The following is a 16802-nucleotide window of genomic DNA, read 5'->3' as shown; positions in this document are numbered from 1 at the left end:
ATACATAGATAGATAGATTTGGATAGATAGATGCCCAGAACTCATGATCCACTAACTTACTGAAAAGAGAGAGCAGTAGCCTAATCTTTCCTCTTTTGTATGTCCTAGCTAAAAAATGTCTTTGCATGCCAGCAACAAGTGTCCCTTGTGAGAGGATTTTTTCAAAGGCTGGAGAAATTATCTGTAAAAAAAGAAGTAAGCTAAGTCCTTCCACAGCAGAGAAATTAATATTTTTGAATAAAAATCTCTAAAAAAGTGAGACATTGTGGCTTGATTTCTTTTATTAATATTAATTTTGCAGGACCAAAATAACATTATGCACAGTGATGAGCCTATATAGGTTACAAGCTTCACATATTAGAAAAATACAAAAATAAAAACAACAACATTTTTTTAATGGCTCGTCAAGGTTGTTTCAGATCAACACCTGCAAGTGACCACTAGGTGTCACCGTGGAGACGGGTGTCGGATTGATTCGAAGCCTCGAAACAATATGGCACATTTGGTTCAACTGTTTCATTGCTTCACGAAGCCTCGATCTCCACACCACTAGGGAAAGGGGCACAATAAAGGGACCAGAGCACATGAGGTTCAGGTGAGCACAATAAGTGAAACAAGGACAAGACGTGGACTAATCAAGAGGGTGTGTTAACTGGAAACAAGGAGGTGGGAGAAAAGGAGCACATGGCAAACACAAACAAAGACAGAGGCACATGCTCAAACACAAGACAAACATAGAAACATGAAACAAAGACAAAACAGACAAGGCTGCCAGGGCAGAACCCTGACAGAATGAGGTGATAGAAATGTAAACTGGTCTATTGAAATCAATTTGCATGAGTTGCTGCCTGTAGAGTGTCCAAATCACTAACTTATGAGGTTAAATGATGGTTAAAATACTACCCTATTCTGTTAGAGTTCCAACTAGAGATCCTCCCACGGTTCTCAACAGACAACTAAACAAAAACAACAGGCTCTGACAAAATGTTAATTTCTGCAGTCTATTTAAAATGTTTAATTAATCTGAATGAACACCCCCCCCCCCCCCCCCCCCCAAAAAAAAAACACACCAAACAAACATCTGAATGAATGATTCAATGACTGACTCAGTCATTATATTTTGCTGAATTTGGAACCACATACTAGCATAGGCTACTCTTTCTGTTTTCCCCACATCTTTCTATGGAAAAAACAGTGATGTGTTAGTATGGGGTTCCGAATTTAGCACTTCACTTGTTTCATTACTGCCTTTATCAGTATTTTTTTTAACAAATCTCTTAAATAAAGGGGTGGTAAAATGCCATTTTCACAAGATGTAAAATAAATCTCTGATGTCCCCAGACTGTGTATGTGAAGTTTAAGCTCAAAATTCCCCACAGATATTTTTTATAAAGCATGTTAAAGTTGTCACTTTTTGAGGGTTTGCAAAAACGCACTATTTTGTGCCTGGCCCTTTAAATCCAAATGAGTTGCTGCCGAGGGCGGGGTTTCAAGAGCTCGTTAGCAGCTGCGAATACCTCACGCAGACACACTAAAATGACACAAACTGTTCTGCCTTTAATGTTAAAACAGAGTCAGACAACGATGGAGAGACTCAATAATAAGTGACAACATGTAGAATGCAACATGACGTCTCTGAATGGTTAGTTTATGAATTTATGTTGCTGATGTGGAATTAGCTATTTTCAATTAGGATATTCTGTCATGGTAATCTTTAAATCGCTCGTATAGGAACTGTTGTGAGATGCACACAGAGTGACTTTCTATTGCATGTGAAAAGATGGATGCTAAAGTTTGAGCTGACTCGACTCACAAATGTGCTCGACTACAACAACTTTTCCTCTTCTCAGCATGGACTGCGTGTTCCCGGGGACGGGGTTTATGTACATTTTAGACTTGCTGATGTCACTAACCCCGGAGGAATGTTGTGTAGTCCCTACCAGCCGTTTGTTGTAGTCCTTTTCTTTAAAAGCAAATATCTTCCTTTTCTTTGAACTTTGAGCGTTGTAACTTTGCAGATGTTGTTTATGCTCAAACAGCAACATTTCACACTAACTAAAGTTAGAAAAGTGAAATCATACTTTACCACCCCTTTAAATAAATTAATCAATGACAAATAAAAAATTTTAACAGTCACTTGTCGCCACCTGGTGTAACGATGCAATTGACACAATCGTTATTTTAAACTTTCAAAAGATGATTTACTCTGTTATTTGATTGCTTTGAACTTTTATAGTACTTCTGTGATAATGTGAATTTGAATTTGATGTGTAACAAAGAAATAGTGATAGGCCTACTGTGGTTGAAAAGATTGTTTGAGAACCTGTTTCTTTGAGCTATCCCAACATGATAATAACTGCTATATCTGCAAATGCAGATTTGAATGTTCCACTGTGGGTTTGTCAAAGATTTAATAGACACAGGCTAATCGTTGTTATTTAGAAATGAGATTGCGTGGTTGTTTGAATCGAGATTGCGATCTTTTAATAATTACTACTATATTAGTAAAACAGCAAGCCGACTCTATATGGTTTGGAACTGCAATAATTGGATTGTATCCATTGAAAAAAACGTTTAGAAAAGTAGCTGCTCTTTAAAATGAAAGATTTGTTTACACTGTATACATAAGTCATATTATTGTAGGCATAGTTTACAACTGTAGAAAATATGATATTTTGGTGGAACCAGTTGGTTTCGAAAAGTAAAAAGTACAAGATACTCACCATACAGGCTGCACATTATGTATCAGAATTAAGTTAATTCGATGAAACACTTCTTTGCTCTAGTTTTGCTGTCTACCGCCACTTCTACCGCTCTCCAGAGGCTCGACTACAGGGCAGTGAAAGAGTGTTTAAAAACCTGGGAGTGACAATGGAGAGGAGTAGAAACCAAATCCTTGTGGAATTTGGTTTTTGCTGTCAAAATGTTTTTGCATGAATGGCATTTAAGGATGTTAGGCCAAGTGTAATCCTTTCGTGGTGAGTCTTTTCATTCCATCAGGTTTTTGCATACATAGACAGGCTACATTTTTCACTTTACGTTGAGACCAAAGTTGATATTAATGGCTTACTTTTGCCAACCGCAGGACTGGCCCAAGGCTCCAGAAATCAGCTTATGTGCAGCAAAGTAGAGGCTTCGATGGCTCACGTTCAGTCACGAGGGAGTAAGTGCCAGAAGATAGTGGCAAAGAGGAGCCCAACTCCGCATACTGTCTGCATATCCAGGCCAAGATGTAAGCGTTTGAATGAGTGGATAAGTGGAGGACAAAGCAGGCATTTTCTGGGTAGCATTCATTATCCGAACTACCCCAAATCAAAGGATCAGAGGTAAGGAGAGCGTGAAACTAAAATGAAGGAATTACTGAGATTATGGAGAATTCGCAGTTAAAATAAAGATGTTTGAAACCAGAGAGCAGAAACGTCGTTCCAGCACTAAACTTATCCAGTGACTCAGTTTTATGTGATGTTACTCAAAGCTCCTGGGCTGTTGATGTCTGGTAAACCTGGCTGTCACGGAAAAAACAATAATTCATCAGTGGTCGTAAAGGTGCTCGTCGGCACATGGTTGCCAAGAACAGCTTCAAAATACTTAAAAGTTTTAGTTTTTTGCAGCGTCTCGCCCACATTTAAGCCTCAAATTCTTGTACTGTGTTTCAGCTCACCACATTGGTCTGGTACCAGTGGCCATAGCCCTGTGACCACTAACAACAGCATAACCACAACAACCACTGCTGCTATTTATACTGCTACAACTACTACTTTTGATACTACTCCTTCTACTTCTACTACCATTACTAATACTATTACTAAAGCCTCTATGTTTATTTTCAATAGTGCTAGTGTTTCTTGTCCTGTGTTGGAACTATAACAACTTCTAGTATTACTCTCCAACCATTGCAACATGTAATACTACTGCCTTCAATGCCTTTGATTACATTCCTACATGTACATGAAACTGTGTTAAAGGGATAGTTCACCCAAAAATTATAATTCTATCATCATTTAGCTACATGTTGTTCCTGAGTTTCTTTCTTCTGTTGAACACAAAAGGAGATATTTTGAACAATATTGGTAACCTTGGCAGTACCCATTGATTTCCATAGTATTTTGAAGTCAATGGTTAAGTCAACTGTTTGATTACCATCATTCTTCAAAATATGTTATTTTGTGTTCAGAAGAAGAAAGAAACTCACACAGGTTTGGAACAACTTGAGAGATTTTCATTTTTGGGTGAACTATCCCTTTAAATATACTGTAAAAACCACATGCACAATTGAAAAAGATGTGTAGAGATGATAATGTATGAAAATAGCACTGAGAGATAATAACACACCTGCTGCCAACAACATCGAACACTTAATCTATTACTGAAGTTATTATTACTAACTTTTCAAAGTCAAATGTTATGCACATTGGGTCTAATAGTGTTCTCACTGTGCATTCCCATGCCACAACAATCTCCTTATCTCATATTACGCAACCAACACAGCAAGTGCACTGCGCTACAAAGTTTCATTTTCATTAGAAATTTAAAAGAGCTGGGAGCACAGAGGATTCGTTTAATATCTAATGATTCGCCTCAAGTGGAGATTGAGAAACAGGCGCTGGAACTCAGGAACCCTGCAGAGAGCCCGATCCCGCTGGCTTATGCAGATCAGTGCGAACTCATTAAAATATCTCTCCTAAAATGAACTTTGTCCAGTGCTGAGGAGGAAATCTGAGTCTGACTTTTATGTCAGTCTCCAGTATAGCATTTGAATAGGGGAGGGCGAGAGGAAAGGGGTTACCTAAGGTAGCGCCAGATGAGGAAATGGATCCCTCACTTTCACGTTGGTGAAAATTTCACAAAAGTCTGGAATTAAATATTTAAATATTTATAAGCACAGATTGTACTACTGAATGTTAATCCCAAATGTTTTTTTTTTATGTTAGATATAAAAGTGTCAGATTAAAAATTATTGAGGGAGGATGTATTTGGTATGCTTTCTTTCATTTGATCCAGAGTTAAAATCCTTTTTACATTTCCTTTTTACATTTACACTCAGTCAACATTGTACCCTCAATGTTTGAACACAAAACCACTGCACTTTGTCTTGATTTCCAATACTAAATATTTTTAAAACCAAGATACATTTACTTGAAATAATCTTATTTTCCCTTTGAATTAAGTATATTTTCCTGACTGATTTTTTTGTTTTAAGAATAAACTCATTTAATTTTGAAAAAAAAAAAAAATGTAAAGAAAACAAAACGTATTAGCTTCTCAAGTAAACATATCTAGATTTGAGGAAATGTAGATATCTGAACTGGAAAACAAGACAAAAATAGAATTGAGAAAATCCCTTTTTGAAGTGGGAGACAATCTTCAAAATATCGTGTAACTGTATAACAGCCATACAGGTTTGGAACGGTATGAGGGTGAGTAAATGATGACAGAATTTCAACTTCTGGGTCCCTAAATGCTGTTCATTTTATCATGTACCTCCCACAGATGGCCTGTGTGCGGTAATCTACAGCGCTGTTCTGTTTCTGCGCTGGTCCGGAGAGAGCGTGATGGTTTAGACTGGTAAGGTCGTTGGTCTGTTAGGGGGGTGCGGAGACCCTGCAGAAGTGGGAATGGTGGTTGCAAATGATCTATAAACATGGAGGAACAAATGAAGTACAGTGTAAAGCTAATTTGGGCCTCTAAATCATTACCCCTCTGTGTGACAACCCTGGCAGATGCTTGCCAGCACTCTTCAAAAAAGTGGGTGTTCTGCTAACCCAAGAGCATTCAATGCATCTGGCCAAACACAACACTGGCGGCGTGCCCACCCCGTTTGCTGTGCTGACACACATCCAGAGCAGCCTTGGCGATCGTGAAGGAACCTGGCCCTGTGGGTACACTGGGAAAGGTTGCAGGTACTTCAAACCCACGGGCGCTGTAAACCAATCACACAGACTGTATTATAAGCAACCGTTTGCTGAAATTTTAGCAGGAACCAAGAGAGTAAGACATCTTGTGACGTATTTGTAAAATCGATTTCTCAAGATTGAAAAAAGGACAGAAATAGTTTGTGTTTGTGACCTTTCGACAATACATAGTTGTCCCAAAAATGAATAATATGTCATCATTTACTCACCCTTATGATGTTGTCCCGAATATGTTTTCTTCTGCAGAACACAAAAGATGTTTGCAGCTGTCTGTGTCCTTACATTGAAAGTCAATGCAGTCCAAATGTTTCAAGCTCCATAAAGGTGCAAGTCAAGTCAAGTCAAGTCAAGAATATTTGTATAGCACTTTTCACAATACAGATTGTATCAAAGCAGCTTCACAGTATTAAATTAAAATAATAATACAAAAAAAATGTTTGGTAATGCTAATCAATAGTATTATTCATTGATTAATTAAATTGAATATCCCCAACTGAGCAAGCCAAAGGCAACGGTGACCTAATGGGAGTAACATAAAAGTAATCCACAAAATTCTGTGGTTTATAAAGTCTTCTTAAGCGATACTTTGAATGATGAATTCAAGGGTGATTATTCAACCCATATATAAAGAGCCAAAATCCAATATAGCGACGTGAAAAAATCGAAACATTAAGCCACATGACTTGCAAGAAATTATGACAGTATTCTCTCCTATAATACATACAATATACAATCTACCTGCTTTGTAGATTTGTTAACTTTGAGGTTATTTACTAAGTGTAGTTGATGCTATTTGAGCTGCATGCAATACATTGAAACCTTATCAATAAAACTCTGTGACTTGTGACTTATGATGTATGTGTATGATATTGGTTTTTAGAAGCTAATGTCAGTGTTGACACTAAATGAAGCAGACTACATCACTACAAGTATGCCACTGAACTTGTGCCAATATCGTGACAGCCTTGGAAAAATGCCTCTAATTTCATGTTTATTTTGCATGCAATTAGGCTGGGGCCTGTTTTCTTCAGTCTCTTGAGGTTGATATTTTTATCAGCCAGCTAGTATAATATTTAATGCAAAGTGCCAACACAATGTTTTACTTAGTGTGTGTGCATTTATACTGTATGCATATTCAAAGCACACCTTTCTCCCAGTGTCCTTTGCCACACTTGGGCTAAGGAAACTTTCTTGAGAGAAGTCACTACTGGTCCCATTGCTGGTCCCACAGTACGTTGACCAGCAGCTCTCCCAGGGTGACTGCCATTGGTGTTGTGTGTCAGCATTGCTGTAGCTCTGTGTTGTTTGGGATATTCCAGGGAAATGTATAGAGGGCATTTCAGCATGTGACCTGAGATAACTTGATGAAGAAAATAAAGCACTTGCATCACATTGCTTGGAAGTGAATGAATTCTGATAGCATGGGCCAGTTCATTTTAGGGATAATTCATCAGTGGTTGATTTATTAAGGACATCATTAAATTTGGAACTTTTTATTGAAGCAGGAATGAATTGTGGAGGCCAAATTCAATGCATATATCTCTGAACTGGCTGAGTGTTTTAGACTCATATTCATTAAGGGCTGTGTGCTGATGAGTGATTCAGGGAAGCTATGTTAGGCAGTAACTTGAGAAGAACATGAAAACAGACTTGGCAGAAGCTTCACAAATACCACATCAGGACTTTGAAAACCATAATTGTGGGTTACATTCTTCGGCATTGTTTATTTCAGAGTCTGGGGTTACAATTAAGGGAATTTGCCTTGCAATTAGTATGTTAAAAATAATAAAACAGTTTACCTAAAATACCTGCATTTTGTGTAATGATTTAGACCAGCAAATTGAAATTACAATGTTTTGACGTTGCAGAGTTCTGTTTAGATGTTTAAGTGGAGGTATTGCATCTTTTAAATCAGAATCAAATTTAGAATGACAAGCCAATGCCATCCATTGGAATTTTATTCTGACCATGCAAGAATCTGGCGAATTGATTCTCGGGTGACGAGGCAAGGGGCCAAGAGCTCTGGGAATGTAGCGAGGCCAGTGGCACGAATGTTAATGCAACACGATCTCATTAAAGTGTGTATCTATAACACAAATGTTATTTCTCGTGCCATATATACGGCAAAAATAATTTTTTGAAAAATGCGCTGAAAAGTGCGTGCGTATTACACACCATAAAGTGCGTATCATATGCACGCGAAAACTGCGTATCATATGCACGCAAAAACTATTTTTGGAGTATAAATGGCACGAGAAATAACATTCGTAGTATAGATACACACTTTCATGAGATCGGGCTGGTTAATGCGCGCCACACTAGTCTCGAGTCCCACGGAGGAGCTCCGGAAGGATAAAAAGAGGAGTGACGACGAGACGACCAGGGGCCTGATGTATAAACATTGCGTACACATAGAAAAGGCATTGAAATGTGCATAGACAATTTTCACGTACATATCGGGATTTATAAAAATAAAGGTAGCGTAAATGTGTGGACACCATCCACGCACTCTAGAACGTGCGTACGCACTCTTTCAGGAAAAAAAACTATGGAAGGTTTTGTACATGAGGCCCGAGTCAAAGGTTTTTCGATGTATAAAACCATGCGTACGCCAGAAACTGTGCAAAATTCCCTTTATAAAACCCAGTCAGTGGAAGATTGTGCATACATGCATCTTCAACCCCGCCACCGTCTCCTCCACGAAATAACCATACATGGAGCTTACAATGCCTAGATTTATTAATGCTTAACGTCTGCATCTAATTTCCATAAACGTGAGACCATGTTTAACACTACAGGCTAATGGGAAGATAGGCCTACTTATTTGTATTTATTTTGCAATGTACATACAATTGCCTAACTCGGCGTGTGTCACACTTATGTTCAGTTAGTTTCAGTTTTCTTGGACTTTTAGTTTGTATTTATTAGTCACTTGTGTTCCTTGTTTGAATTTCCCGCCACTCTTTAGTTTCCATGGTTACAGTCATTATTAGTTCCTTGTTATCAGCTGTGTTTGATTTATTATCTTGTTTGAGTCTGTACTTAAGTTCTGCTCTCTCATTAGTTCTTTGTCAGTTGTTGTTTGTGTTAGCATTACAAACTGTTACGCCATTCTGCTCATCATTTATTAAATATTGTTTCTCTTTTAATCTGCAAGTCTGTCTGTCTTCCTCATCAGTCATCATTACAGAACAACCAACCTTATAGTGGAATATGCGACAAAGTTTGCTGCCGTGGCTCAGATGATCCACAATTTACTGGATTTCATGAATCTTTCTGCTATCATGCCTTCACCTGTCCCTTCAACGACGAGACCCTGAAATCATTGGGGCGAACCACCACCACCCAGCAGACCTCCCAGACACCTCGGGACTTGATTGGAGGGAGGCCATCATCAGGTGTCTGGAGAGTGTCTACCCTGGCCCAGAAAACAGCCAGACCTAGAGCCCAACCCACCCAAACACTCGACCGCAGAGAATTAGCGAGTGCCCCCCGCAGACGGAGAGCGACCGCCTGCCGTGATGAGTGAGTCAGATCCCAAGAAGAAAAGGCCAGCGCCGACCATCGCCACGAAACAGGAGCTCCAGAGTGAGTCTGACCAGGGGTGTGAGCCTGCGACATCAGCAGCTGAGGGAGTACATGTGGAAAAGCTCCTCGAGGACTGGCTGATCGATCAGAACACAGAGGTTCTGCCTCCCACCCTGAATCATCTGTTTGTTCCTCATCATCGCTGGTTGAACCCAGCAAGGAAATGTATCGTCGACCTGTTGGGAATTGGATTTATCATTATTGATCACGCCAAGTTTACCTCTATCACCCTCACCACAAAGCTCAGCCAGTCCTCCAGCCCCGCCTCTGCTGGATGCCTGCAGCCCTTCATCTTCCCTGGGAATGCCTTGCTGTGATATGAAACCTCAGGTCGTGCAACCATTGACCTGTCGGCTCCACCTGGGCTCCTCCCTCCTTTGGCTCCACCAGAGACCCTCTGCCTTGTGGCTCCCCCTTGGTCAGTTGTCACTGTACTTACGCAACGAACTTGCAAGCCTTCCGCTGAGCTCAGTCCTTTCATCCCTACGGCTACAGCGGGTTTCTTCTGCCCTCTGACTCCACCTTGGTCCTCTGTCACATCGGCTCCGCCTCAGTCCTCTGTCTAACCGGCTCCATCTCAGTCCTCATACACTCTGGCCCCGACTCAGATGCTCGTCTCAGCTGCTTTGCCTAGGTCTCCAGTGCCAGCGATGTCGCTCCGGTCCATCGGCTGTCCGTCTGCGCCCTTCGATCCATCGGTTCCCGCTTCGTCTGTCATTATTTTTCATAATGTTGGTCTGGAAAGATCCGGAAGGAGTTATCTTTAGGCTACTGTCTGTCTGCACATGACATCAACTGCACACCTCCTCTGCAGCAGTGGTTTAGACATTATTGCCATCAGAACTTTTCAAACCTGCCAATGGACCGTTCAACCACAGAACTAATCCTGCAGTGTCCGTCATAATATCAAGTGCACATCATTGTTATTGTTCTTACAATAAATATTTTCTCAGAACATGAGTTCCTTATCTGTCAGTCACATTCAACATTATGTCAACAGACTGACAAATGGAGTCTCACTTTGGAGCCTCAATCACCTCTGAGTAGTAGAAAAACGGCGTATTTGCACATATAAGTGCAGAGATTCTCCCCTGGGTAGGCCTACTTAAGCAATAAAAGAGGAGTTTCCCTAAGTTCAAAAAAAAGAGTGAGTGTCTTTTTAAAGATACCTTTCCATCCGTGTCTTTCTGGATGCAGTCAGTTCCTGTCCTCATCTGACGACCACGGTTGCTGTCTCGCATGTCTGGGCCGAGAGCATGCTGAGATGGTGTTCATGGATGGTTCATGTCCTCATTGTGAGAACATGACTATGTCGACACTGCGGTCGCAACTCTCCTTCCTCGTAAAGGCTAGAGTCCCCTCTGCTGTTACCCAGCCATGGTGGTTAACACTTTGGGAGACCTGAGGGCTACAGTGGGAGCGCTTCCGCCGGGCCAGTCCCCACAGACCTCCTGCTCCTTCAGAATGACATGTGCCGTCGAGCTGCCGGATGATGACGCGGGTCCTTCTCACAGGGGAACCAGCTTGTCATTCGGCGCTCCGGGTGAGAATCATATCTTAATATCTGTAACAGAGAGCAGGCTATTGTCCTCTGGAGAGGAAGATGAGCCTGAGATTCCCCCTTTGGGGGTGAAGAGGTACGTGGAGATTACCCTGTGAAGCATGCAGTTGTTGTGTATTTATACCCGCAAAGTGCTGCCACCTGAAGGAACTGCCCGAGGCTCCCGTCCAAGGCCTGTAAGACGATGGCAGTCCTGGCGGACTTCTGGGGCTTCGGGTCAACTGGAAGAAGAGCAAGCTCTACACAGTGCAGAGCATCTCTTTTCTCTGTATGGAGTTGGACTCAGTCAATATGACGGCGCGTCTCACGAACAAGCATGCAGAGTCAGTGCTGAACTGCCTGAATATGTTCAGGGGTAAAGAAGCAGTTCAACTAAAATAATTTCAGAGGCTCCTGGGGCATATGGCATCTGCAGCCGCGGTCACGCCACTCGGATTGATGCATATGAGACCGCTACAGCACTGGCTACACAGTCCTGAGATCATAGACCCCATTTACACCTGCATTCAGGTAATCAAGACAATCTACTTAGCATTTATAATTTATTTACAGCTGTAATGTTGCACGTACGTATATGTAACAAGCAAAGTATTTGTTATAATGTACTTTAAATAAATTATGTCAGAGAGATATCAGTTCTGCTGTTGTTCACAAATACCAATAGTGATGTTTGAGGATGTTTTCATGTCGCCCATACAATATTTAAAAAGTACAGCTCTGGTTGTTGAACGTTGGGTTTTTGTCTCGAAGTGCTTTAGTATGCAGCTGTGAATGAGACTGATTTCTGAAAATACCTAGAGGGTAAGACATTTTAATGACAGGCAGGTCCCCATTGCAACAAACTGTAATAGAGCTGAATAAACTTTTGATATCACCATTAAAGGCTTTTTACTTTACAGCTCCGTTACCATGTTACGGGTGAAAGCTTATCAGGCTGTAATTTGCTATAGGCACATTTCATTGTCTAAACTAAATATTCCCTCAGTGCTTTTGACTGATATGCTTAGGTCAAACTATTTCGATTTGTATTGGATAGATTTGTTTTAGTTTGCGCCTTTGCTGAAAGTATCATAAACATAATCCACACAACTAAGGTTTACGAAGCCTAACAATAGCTTCGAGTCCTTTTATTCATTTTAGGCTTGTCAACATTTGTCTCCATTCACTTTCACTGCATAAAATAGAACAGCCTGGACATTATGCTAAATAACTCCTTTTGAGTTCCACTATCATATATACTACATGAGAATGGACAAAATGTCCATTTATTAACAATTTTCTTTAGATTGCTTTTGTGAATAGACAAACGAACAAACAAAAAAACAACTGTGGGTAAATTGGTTGACTGGGTTAAGACAAACCCTGTGTCACAAAGTTTACAACCTGCTTTATATCTTGTATTTTTATATCTTTCCAAGAGCTCTTAAGTTTATGCCTTTGGTCATTTTAGTTAGTTGATTAGTTTAAAATGGCAAACACAGTTAAGACCCAAAATAGATAAACCCATTTTCTGTTCCATTAGCTACATGCCTTTGCTTTTTGAGGTTTGTATAGCTATATTTGGCCAAAGCCAAGTGTCCAGTCGTGTGTGTGTGTCTATAGAATCTGCTCTTTTTCCATTGAGCGTGACACATGTGCTTTGAGGAGAACCGAATAAACCATAAACAACTGCTGCTCGTCCCACGCAAGCCACTCGTGCTGGGGGACTGACTGAGGTCTGGACCTGTCGTGCAGGACTGGAGCTCTGCTCACGGAAAGCTCTGTCTCTCATCGGGGCTTCTTCTGCTTAAGACTCGTCGGCCATAATTAGATGTGATTTTTCGAGTTCAAAACGACGTAATTAGACACAGGCTTCAAATTTTCAGCGGCTATGGAGGCAGATGTGCACAGGCGAGATGGTTTTGGATGGAGCTAACCGGGACGTTTGCCGTTTCCACAGTCACCCGTGCATAAACACCCGGCTCGGCCGGGAGCTTTAGAAATGACTGGCATTCAACAGGCATCGAGGCGGTGTGCCAAAGGAGCCAGGCGCTCCTTATCTCCCGTCGTGCGGGAATGTTTGTGCTGAATCCCTAGCGCGAATGACAGCTCAAATGTCTGGTCTCGCACGGCCTCTCTCTCTCAGCTTTGAATTGCTGCAATAACGTTTGATTTCCCACATGCATGTGGTTGGCTCGCCATTAGAAATGCGAAGGCAAATTCCAGCATATATTTAACCGGCCCTAAAAATAGCAGAGTAGAATTGAGATGACATCGGAAATTAATTCAATTGTCACCTTTTACTTTGGGTTTATTTAACACATTTTAGGATGTTCTAAGGTTACTTATTAAACGGATAGTTTAAACAGCACTCAACACCATGCTGTATTGTGATTATAGGCCTAGTTATAGCCTACAAATGGTAAATAGGTTGGCTACATTAAACATTAAAGGGTTAGTTCACCCAAAAATGAAAATTCTGTCAATAATTACTCACCCTCATGTTTTCCCAACCCCGTAAGACTTTCGTTCATCTTCGGAACACAAATTAAGATATTTTTGATGAAATCTGAGAGCTGGCTCACTCTTTCATAGGCTGCTAGGTAATCGATATCTGTCATCCCAGAAAAGTTCGTAAAGACATCGTTAAAATAGTCCAAGTGACTACAGTGGCTCAACCTTAAGTTTGTCAAGTGACAAGAATACTTTTTGTGCACAAACAAACCCCCAAAATAATGACTTCATTCAACTATTAATTTTCTTTTGTGGGCCTCTGAGTCATGTGTGTGATGCGTGTGATGCTGGCCAATAGTGAGCCTACGTTCTGCGTTCTTTATTAACTTTTCTGGGATGACAGATATCGATTACCTAGCAGCCTATGATATGAAAGAGAGAGACAGCTCTCAGATTTCATCAAAAATATCTTAATTTGTGTTCCAAAGATGAACGAAAGTCTTGAGGGGTTGGAACAACATGAGGAGGGTGAGTAATTACTGACAGAATTTTCATTTTTGGGTGAACTAACCCTTTAAACGCAATGCAAAAATACAAATTCTGCCTAATTTACTCTCATTCCAAATGTGTGTCTTTTGATGTGGCACACAGAAGATATTTTGAGGAATGTTTTTGAGGAACCAAAACTGTTTGGTTACCAACATTCTTTAAATATATACTTTTTTGTTTTGCAGAAGAAAGAAAGTCTCACAGGTTTGAAACCATGTGAGAAAATTATAACATAATTCTGAGTTGTGTGTGAACTAGACCTTTTGAAACAACTGTAGCCTATAGGCTAATTCTATTTACCAGCCTCTTTTTTTTTCATGCGCAAAATTAAATATGGCATCTACCATAAGAAACCGTGCTTTTTGTTTTCTTTGTATTACTTTTGAATGGCTTGAAATACTAAAGTCATCATACCATCTACACGGTGTTCTTTTCTGTCCAGTCATTATGTTAAAGCGCAGTTAGACATGAGAACATTGGTGGCAATTATAAGAAAATAAAAATTGCATTTAAAATACAATGATAAAATTAAACCAAAAAAATTACATTTTATAATTATCATATGACTTCCCCTTCAGTCAATAAAACTAAAATGTCTATGTGCCCAACAGCCTTTTTTTGCATGTGTTTTAGGTTGATGTTAGTAAGTTTTATTGCAGACAGAGAGGAAAAGCTATACCTTTTCCAGAATTATTAATAATAGTGACGGCAGTGCGTCAGAAAATAGGGTCATAGTATGAAAGGAAGAAGTTGAAGATTAAGGAGGATAGAAGCAGTGAGGCTGAGGGTAGAGATGAAAAATATAAGTCATAGATTGTTGTGGAAGTCAGGCATTATGGTACATAACTCTATGCCAGTTTGGAAGATGTAATCCATACCAAAACCAGAGGTCAAATGCTCCAAAAATGATAACTAAACAGGTAAAAATCGAGTTACGTGTGGAAAGGGTACACTGAAAAATAAGAGTCTTGTTGATTTTCACATTTGCTACAATCATTGATTTGGAATTCCAACAATGAAACAATGTTAAAGATTTTTAATGTTTTTTGAAACGCTATAAGACATGGTTTCACTACTTTCCAGGCAGCGAACTGAATTTGTGTCAAGTTTTTGAAATTTTCAACTGTAAGTTCCAAATGAAATAGTAACACAAGATGACTTGAAATGTTAATAAAGCTTTTTAATGATTGTTTAACACCTTTTCACTGCTTTCAATGTCTAAGATTCAGACAATTTGCCAAAAATAATTATAAATAATATAGGACAAAGTCAGTTATAAATGGCGGCACCCTAAAAAGGTCAAAGGCCAGATGTAGAAAACTAAGTTTGAGTGATTTTAGAATTAAACATATATAATATTTTTTTCTAGCTGGGATTTCTTAATTAGTCCCATAGAGGGTAAATTACAGTGTTTTTAACCAACATAAACAATGAGTCGTGTAATAAATACAGTTCTGAGATATTTCAACCAGTTATTTCTGCTCTGGAATTTCCTAAAGGACAAGCACACTTCGGCATGCATAATTTGTCAAATATTTGTAACATTTGGTTTTGTTCATTCACTTCACATGCAAAGAATTTCTGTGTTTATTCTGTCTTTTTTTATTTAAGACAGATAAGTAGCAAAGTAAATATTGTTTAGGATTATGACATTGTATTTAACCGATGCTTGTTTATCAGGTGAGTTTATAGATTCAGAGGAGATGCAGTGATGGTAGGACTCATGACTGAGTGTTTAGGCATGTGCGTGTGTGTGATAACGAGGACATAAAATCTCAGCTTTAATATGTGTCAATACCATGCATAAGAAACACTCATTTCATTTGAAGTCTGGGCACTTGAGTGCAAGGACTGGGATCAAAGCATTATTTCGAGCTTAATCAGATGGTCTGTTTTCTGCTACAGTCGTCAGATGTGCCAATGTGTCTGCTAGTGTTAATGATCACAGCTGTATATTAATTGTCAGTGGTATGTTACTCTTTCTGACTTTGTTACAAGAATTGTCCGACACATATTTGTTAGGCTTTATAAAGGCGTTTTGTTGTCGATTTTATCAGTTTTGTAACATCATGTCAAATTTTTTGGAAAACAATCAAATAAATAATCCATATCAAACAGATGAAACTTCATGATCCTTTACGGTCTTCGCTGTATTTCACTAAATTTAAGTTGTTTTTTTACTCCACATCAACTTGACAGTCCATCCTAAAGCCAGACAAGATGTAATATTTCCATAAATATAATTTTATGTACACTCCCGGTTCTCCCGCATGTGAGTACGTGTGTCCAGCCGCATACACACGACACGAGGAACATTACCCCGATTTCTGCCACAAAACAGTCCCATGAGCTTGAAACACAGTAGCAGGCCTTGTGAAATCTGTCTCTCCTCACCAAAGACAGAGGCACTTTGCTGAAAGAGAGACAGAATTTCTGAGTAAAAGGAAAAAGGGAGAGCAAATAACAGCTTTGAGAATGTTTGGATTTTAAAACCAGAACATTAGTACAAACCATAATAGCTGGCTCAGAGAGCGTCGGGTAACTCCAGAGTCTCTCTCGCACTGGCAGTGATGTAATGCCAAACATTTCTGATGAAGCATTCGGTTGTTGTGCTCTGAGAGATCTATTTATACTTTGTTCATCCACTCCAGAAAGCACTTCATGTTTTGTTAATGGCTTGCCATAACTCATTGCAACCAGTTTGATTCCTAATGGTTTGGCTTCACCGCCGGTAATCTTCAGTGTCATTATCACGTAGG

At 39.7% G+C, this 16802-nt stretch overlaps 1 long non-coding RNA gene across 1 annotated transcript; it reads left to right on the top strand.

The window, feature by feature from the left end:
* The first annotated feature begins 1507 nt into the window (after window positions 1-1507).
* Window positions 1508-3320, top strand: LOC307008148. Its single transcript, XR_013799764.1, has 3 exons — window positions 1508-1642; window positions 2787-2978; window positions 3086-3320. It is a non-coding gene; the product is annotated as an uncharacterized lncRNA (long non-coding RNA).
* Window positions 3321-16802: the final 13482 nt, after the last annotated feature.

The sequence above is a fragment of the Phoxinus phoxinus genome (genome assembly GCF_949152265.1).
Source record: "Phoxinus phoxinus genome assembly, chromosome: 12".
Taxonomy (NCBI): Eukaryota; Metazoa; Chordata; class Actinopteri; order Cypriniformes; family Leuciscidae; genus Phoxinus; species Phoxinus phoxinus.
The sequence above is the reverse complement of the archived record's forward strand: the minus strand, read 5'-3'. Positions and strand labels throughout refer to the sequence as shown.